Genomic DNA, 7,849 nt, shown 5'->3' on the forward strand with positions numbered 1-7,849 from the left:
ACCATAGGAAACATCCTCTCCACATCCACTCTATCTGTGTCCTCTGGTCCGAGACTCCCCCACCATAGGAAACATCCTCTCCACATCCACTCTATCTGTGCCCTTTGCTCCTAGACTCCCCCATTATAGGAAACATTCTCCCCACATCCACTCTATCTGTGTCCTCTGGTCCTAGACTCCCCCACTATAGGAAACATCCTCTCCACATCCACTCTATCTGTGTCCTCTGGTCCTAGACTCCCCCACTATAGGAAACGTCCTCTCCACATCCACTCTATCTGTGTCCTCCGGTCCTAGACTCCCCCACTATAGGAAACATCCTCTCCACATCCATTCTATCTGTGCCCTCTGGTCCTAGACTCCCCCTCTACAGGAAACATCCTCTCCACATCCACTCTATCTGTGTCCTCTGGTCCTAGACTCCCCCACTATAGGAAACATCCTCTCCACATCCACTCTATCTGTGGTCCTAGACTCCCCCACTATAGGAAACGTCCTCTCCACATCCACTCTATCTGTGTCCTCTGGTCCCAGACTCCCCCACTATAGGAAACATCCACTCCACATCCACTCTATCTGTGTCCTCTGGTCCCAGACTTCCCCACTATAGGAAACATCCTCTCCACATCCACTCTATCTGTGTCCTCTGGTCCCAGACTCCCCCACTATAGGAAACATCCTCTCCACATCCACTCTATCTGTGTCCTCTGGTCCCAGACTCCCCCACTATAGGAAACGTCCTCTCCACATCCACCTCTATCTGTGTCCTCTGGTCCCAGACTCTCCCACTATAGGAAACATCCTCTCCACATCCACTCTATCTGTGTCCTCTGGTCCCAGACTCCCCCACTATAGGAAACGTCCTCTCCACATCCACCTCTATCTAGGCCTTTCAATATTCAATATATTTCATATATTCCCCCCCCCCACCTAATTCTGAACTCCACTGAGTACAGGCCCGGAGCCATTATACATTAACCCTTTCATTCCTAGAATCATTTTTATGAACCTCCTCCAGATCCTCTCCAAAGCCCTATTTTAAGTAAATTTTATTATCAAAGAAGCATATACAACCCTGAGATTAATTTTTGTGGGAGTATTTAATAAACCTATTTAATAACTGTAACAGAATCAATGAAAGCCCGCGTGCAGAAGACAACAAACTGTGCAAATACAAAAAGAAGAAATCAAAATAATAAATAAATAAATAACATATACCGGGAGCATGTGATGAAGAGTCCTTAAGAGTGAGCCTGTTGGTTGTGGGAACATTTCAATGACGGGGCAAGTGAAGTTGAGTGAAGTTAAGGGCATTGGTGTTTCCATACCAGGCTGTGACAATATACCAGGCCGGTCAATATACTCTCCACTACACATCTATAGAAGTTTGTCAAAGTTTTAGATGTCCTGCTGAATCTCTGCAAACTCCTAAGGAAGTAGAGGCACTGTTGTACTTTCTTCACATTTGCACTTGTGTGTTGAGCCCAAGACAGATCCTTCAGAAAAATGGAGAGAAAGCAGGTACAGGGTTCTGCGTTGGATGATCAGCCATGATCATACTGAATGGCGGTGCAGGCTCGAAGGGCCGAATGGCCTACTCCTGGACCTATTTTCTATGTTTCTATATCCAGAGCAACACACACACAGGTGGTGGAGGAACTCAGCAGGTCAGGCATAAACACACAACAGACCAATAAACAGTCAACGTTTTGGGCTGAGACCCTTCATCAGGACTGGAGAGGAAGTGGGAAGAAGCCAGAATGAGAGGGTAGGGAGAGAGGAAGCAGGCAGCTGATAGTTGAACACACACAAAATGGTGGAGGAGTTCAGCAGGTCAAGCAGCATCAGTAGAGGGTTATTCTCCAGTACTTTGTGTGAATTACCCTGGATGTCCAGCATTTGCAGGATCTCTTGTGATTAAATGATAAAGGCAATAGTGGGCAGGTGAGGGGGAAGTGGGGGACGGGGGGGGGGATGAAGTGAGAAGCTGGGAGGTGATTGGTGGAAGAGGTAAAGGGCTGAAGAAGAAGGGATCTGATTGGAGAGGAGAGTGGACCATGGGAGAAAGGGAGGAGGGCATCAGGGGAGGTGATGGGCAGGTGAGGATTAAAAGGGGAGTCTGAATGGGGAATGGAAAAGGAAAGAAGTGTTGGGGGGTAGGGAATGAAATTACTGGAGGTTATAGCAATGGATGTTCATGTCATCAGGTTGGAGGCCACCCAGACGGAATACAAGGTGCTTGCTCCTCCAACTGATAATTTTACAGTGTCAGAAGTGAATTCCTGAATTCACTGGCCTGAATTCGGGTCAGACAGATGTGAGGAACATGGTGTTACAAATGTGATGCAACTCTGAGGGGCCGAAGGGCACAAAGTCGCCCCCTCCTTTTTGAGAATCGCAAGATTGCTATTAATTCGGGTCTGAGACCCAGGAAATGAGAGACAGACATCCAGAATACACAAGGCTTGGAATGTGTCCTGGCCTCAGCGAAACGGAACCACTGATAACGGCTATTGTCTCTTGGAGACGGAATTGTGTATTGAGTACTGTACTATTCATTGGAAACCCTCAGGGGACAACCAGAGTGGGCTGGTTGAGGGATTGCATCATCCCAACCTGAGTGACATCTGAGACCCCGTGAGTAAAGATAAAAGAGGGTCTGGGGAACACCCCCTTCAGACGCACCAGGAGAAACGCTAGAAATCCAGTGACAGCGTTTACTAGCGACAGCCGGTGGGGGGCTCGTGTGCGTCCTCCCTTGCCAGGGTGGCGGGCTCATGACGGAAGAACGGCTTAGCTAAAAGGAGAGGCCACAAGTGAACGGCCACACCAATGAGACTGCGACGGATCAAAATCATAAAAGGAAAATTGGCAAGTTTTTATTCTCTCTCTCTCTCTCTCTCTCTCTCTCTCTCCCCAACCATTGCAACCCAGCGGTCCCCAAAGGCTGCAGCCTGCATGAACTGAGTGAACTTTATATTTCCATTGGACAATGCATTATCCCCTAGGCAACGATAGAGCTTATTTCTTATTGATTATTATTATATCCACACTTTTAGATTCAGTATTGATGATGTATATTATCTGTATATTTGCATTGAGAGTATTTTTGTGTATTTTTACTAATAAATACTGTTAAAAATAGTATCATCAGACTTCAATGGAGCTCTCTATCTTTGCTGGTAAGTGACCCAGTTACGGGGTTCGTAACAAAGTGGGGGCCTTATCTCGAGATTTGATACCAAATTGGAGGGCCAGTAAATCGGGCTTTTAAGTCCAAACTTGGATCTGGTTGCATGTGTAACCAGATGGGAAACCAGCAAAGATGGACGTAGATGAATTTATAGAAAACCCGACTCTGGAGGTGCTAGAGGCGGCCACAAAGTCAGACTTCATAAATATTGTGAAAGGACTAAATCTCGCAGAGGTGAGGTTGTCGATGAAAAAGCGGGAGGTGCGGAGGGCCATAACTCAGTATTATATTGTGAAGAATGTGTTTTCGGCTGAGGTATTGGAAAATATCCCTGAAAAGTGGGACGGCTCAGTTAGAGTTGGAGAAATTAAGGTTGGAACATGAAATTAAGTTAAAACAGCTGGAAACAGCTGAAAAGGAAAAAGAAAGAGCCGACAAGCAAAGGCAGTATGAGCTCCAGCTAAAGGAGTTAGAGGTGAAAAGGGAGAAGGAAAGAGCTGAGAAGCAGAGGGAGCATGAAATTAAGTTAAAACAGCTGGAAGCAGCTGAAAAAGAGAAGGAAAGGGCCGAAAAGGAGAGGGAGTATGGGGAGAAGGAGAAACAGAGGCAACATGACTTGGACCTGGAGAAGTTAAGGCAAGTGCGAACAGCTCAGGGGTCAGACCAAGAGGAGAGATTTAACGTTAGTAGGGAGTTTAGGTTAGTACCTCCGTTCGAGGAGACGGATGTTGATAGTTATTTCTTGCATTTTGAAAAGGTAGCAGTGAGTCAGAAGTGGCCCAAAGATCAGTGGGTGGCGTTGTTACAAAGTGTGTTAAAAGGGAAGGCACGTTGGGCATATGCGGCGTTGTCCATGGAGGAGGAGCAGTCAGAGAATTATGAGAAAGTAAAGGAGGCCATTCTTCAGACCTATGAATTGGTACCTGAGGCCTATAGACAAAAGTTCAGAAATTTAAAGAAAGGGTGGAATCAGACGTATGCAGAGTTTGCCTATGAGAAGGGTGGTCTCTTGGATCGTTGGTGTGCAGCAGAAATGGTGGAAGAAGATTTTTGGCGTCTCAGGGAGTTAATTCTGATTGAGGAATTTAAAGGTTGTGTTTTGGATGATATCCGGATGTACTTGAATGAGAAGCCGAATAAGTCCATATCCGAATTTGCCAGGTTCGCAGATGAATATGCCCTAACCCACAAGACAAAGTTTTCCTCAAATAGAAGTTACCAGATAGACCATAGGAACAGTAGAGAAAGCCCGCTGGCTGAGGCAGAGATCCAGCCAGGAGCTAGCGGTAAAAATAAGGAGGAGGAAAGGCAAGAGGACAGGAGGGTTCCTGGCTTGACCTGTTTTAATTGTGGAAAGGTGGGTCATATTGCATCTAAGTGCCTTGCTCTGAGGAAGGAGATAGGAAAACGGAGAGCAGCAGTCCCTACAGGATGTATTGTGGTGATCAGTAAATTGACGAGAGAGCCCCAGGTAGACAGAATATGAGAGGGGCCTGAGAAATTTATTTCAGAAGGAACCATGTTTGTGAAAGAGGGAGACACACCAGTTCCAGTGCGGATCTGGAGAGACACTGGGTCTGAGCTGTCATTGATTCGCTGTACGGTACTAGATTTTGGTCATGAGACTGGAGAGGTACCTTTGAGAGGCATAGGAAAAGGGACAGAAGCGGTGCCTTTGCATAGGATCATTATAAATTGTGAGCTGGTGTCTGGACCAGTTGAAATAGGGGTGCGATCAGAATTTCCGAGAACTGACGTAGACCTCCTTCTGGGTAACGATTTAGCTGGTGGTGACGTTTGGTCAGCCATGGAGCTGACAAGCCAGCCTGTAAGTGTTGAGGACCTGCCCCTAGATTCCAAGATCTATCTCGCATGCGCGACCACTTGCAGCATGTCGAGAGAGGCAGCTGAGAACGAGACCAGTTTAAATCAGGCCAGTATCAATTTGGCTGAGACATTTTTACCGACCCTGTACCAAGAGGGGTTAGAGGGTGGTAAAACGGAGAACAGGGAGGTGAAAGAGAGTAAAGGCAAGGATGTAGACCTGCCCTTAGCCAGGAGGAGATTTATAGAGGCACGGAGTAAAAATGAGAAACCGATAAGGCTGTTAGAAGGTCCAGGGTTGGACATGAATGATCTGTCTGGTTTGACAGAACTGTTCGAAGAAGTTGAAAATATTAAATGTATTCCCGATAATGAAATGAGGGCAGTCCTAGATGAAAAGGATGCCATTACCTTGAAGAAGTCTGCTGGGTTGGCAGATGAGGTTGTTTCAGCCCACAGGGTGGAGTATACTCCGGAAGGGAGTTGCCCAGAGAGTAACTGGGAGGATCAGGGGAACTTAGAATTTGAAAAGGGTACGGGTATTGAAAGCCTGGAAGAGGCAGATGTCCCTTTTGAGTGTGTTCAAGATGGGGATGCACGTGGTACTGAACCTAGTAATGGAACTCAGAAAAAGTCTGAGGTATTTGATTCAGTTGAAAAGGAATGCAGTCCTTGTGGGTCAGATGGACTTGGTTCAGTGAAGAAAGGGTTAACCTTGGTACTATTGGGAAGTGAGAATTCCCAGTTGTTTGTGTTCGAAGGTGTGTTAAAAGTTAGTGAGGAGATAAAAGGTGGTGAGGTGAATATTATTATTGAAGGGAAAGGGAAAAGTGTAGTTCCTAAATTGAATGAAGAAAAGTTAAAGTCTGGATTGATGTCAGAAGCAGCAACCAGGCTACAGGGACAATGGCTTGGTAACATGGTGCCTGTGAATCAATTACAGGTTGATTTGGAATGGAAAGGTGCCCCACGTGCTATTGTTATTCAAGAGTGTGCTGTGAAGAGGCAGAATTTGAAATGCTGTTTGGACAGAGAGGGATCGCTTGCAGATCTTAAACTGAAAACTAATAGCATGAAGGGTCCTGAAGATAAAATTAACGACTTGCTTAAAAGTAAAGTATTGTGTGGAAATTCAGCAAATGGGATACGTTTGGAAAACACTGTTGATAAAATAACTCCTATGAAAGGAGCATGCAAAAGCCTATTCTACACTGGTGCACAAGCTAACCACGTGGGAGTTAACTGGAAAAGGGGTGAGGGTTGACGGGATGCCACTTTAAATAACAGGATCCGGTTTTAAGGGATTTCGGCAAAGCATGTAACTAATAAAGACAACCCCATGGAAGACTGACTGTTAAGTTTGAAAGTAAAATAAAGATTAGTATTTGCATGAACTTTTGTAATATACATGTAAGCTAAGATCACACTCTTTAGTTTTGTTTGCTGAAGAAAAGGAATAAAAATAGGTGGTTATTAAATTGGAGTCTGATGCTACAAGAATTTATTAAGGTGCAAGATGTTAAGATATTAAAGGAGTGACAATGTAATCGTTAAGTGTTTAGATGCTGAATTGAATGTATAACTGTATTACTCTGTAGTGAAAAAAAAACTCTTTTGTATTGTGTTATATTCTGGAATCCTGTAAGACTGTATTAATTAATTTTTACCTGTAGTAAAAATCTTAGAAGGAAGGGGGTGTTACGAATGTGACGCAACTCTGAGGGGCTGAAAGGTACAATGTCGCCCCCTCCTTTTTGAGAATCACAAGATTGCTATTAATTTGGGTCTGAGACCCAGGAAATGAGAGACAGACGTCCAGAATACACAGGGTTTGGAATGTGTCCTGGCCTCAGCGAAACGGAACCACTGATAACGGCTATTGTCTCTTGGAGACAGAATTGTGTATTGAGTACTGTACTATTCATTGGAAACCCTCAGGGGACAACTAGAGTGGTCTGGTTGAGGGATTGCATCATCCCAACCTGATTGACATCTGAGACCCCGTGAGTAAGGATAAAAGAGGGTCTGGGGAACATCCCCTTCAGACGCACCAGGAGAAACGCTAGAAATCCCGTGACAGCGTTTACTAGTGACAGCCGGTGGGGGGCTTGTGTGCGTCCTCCCTTGCCAGGGTGGCGGGCTCATCACGGAAGAACGGCTTAGCTAAAGGAGAGGCCACAAGTGAACGGCCACACCAACGAGACTCCGACTGATCAAAATCATAAAAGGAAAATCGGCAAGTTTTTCTTCCAAATCTCTCTCTCTCTCCAACCATTGCAACCCAGCGGTCCCCCAAGGCTGCAGCCTGCATGAACTGAGTGAACTTTATATTTCCATCAGACAATACATTATCCCCTAGACAATGATAGAGCTTATTTCTTATTGATTATTATTATACCCCCACTTTTAGATTTAGTATTGATGATGTATATTATCTGTATACTTGTATTGATATTATTTTTGTGTATTTTTACTAATAAATACTGTTAAAAATAGTATCATCAGATTTCAATGGAGCTCTCTATCTTTGCTGGTAAGTGACCCAGTTACGGGATCCGTAACAATGGCAACGGATGTCAGTGCAGCAAGATCGTGTTGCTCACTATGGCCTCGATTCAACAGTTTTTGATGACAAGTGATGTAGGCACTGAGTCGGCCATTTGGCCCATCGAGCCTGCCCCACCATTCAATAAGATCATGGCTGATCCGGCCTAGCATAGAGGAACAGTTCTTAAAATCAAAATAAATTTTGAATTTTATTCATAATAAAATGAAAGTCAAAGTCAGCATGGTTTCTGTCAAGGGAAGTCTTGCCTGATAAATCTGTTCAAG

This window comes from Hypanus sabinus, chromosome 26, assembly GCF_030144855.1.
Source record: "Hypanus sabinus isolate sHypSab1 chromosome 26, sHypSab1.hap1, whole genome shotgun sequence".
NCBI lineage: Eukaryota > Metazoa > Chordata > Chondrichthyes > Myliobatiformes > Dasyatidae > Hypanus > Hypanus sabinus.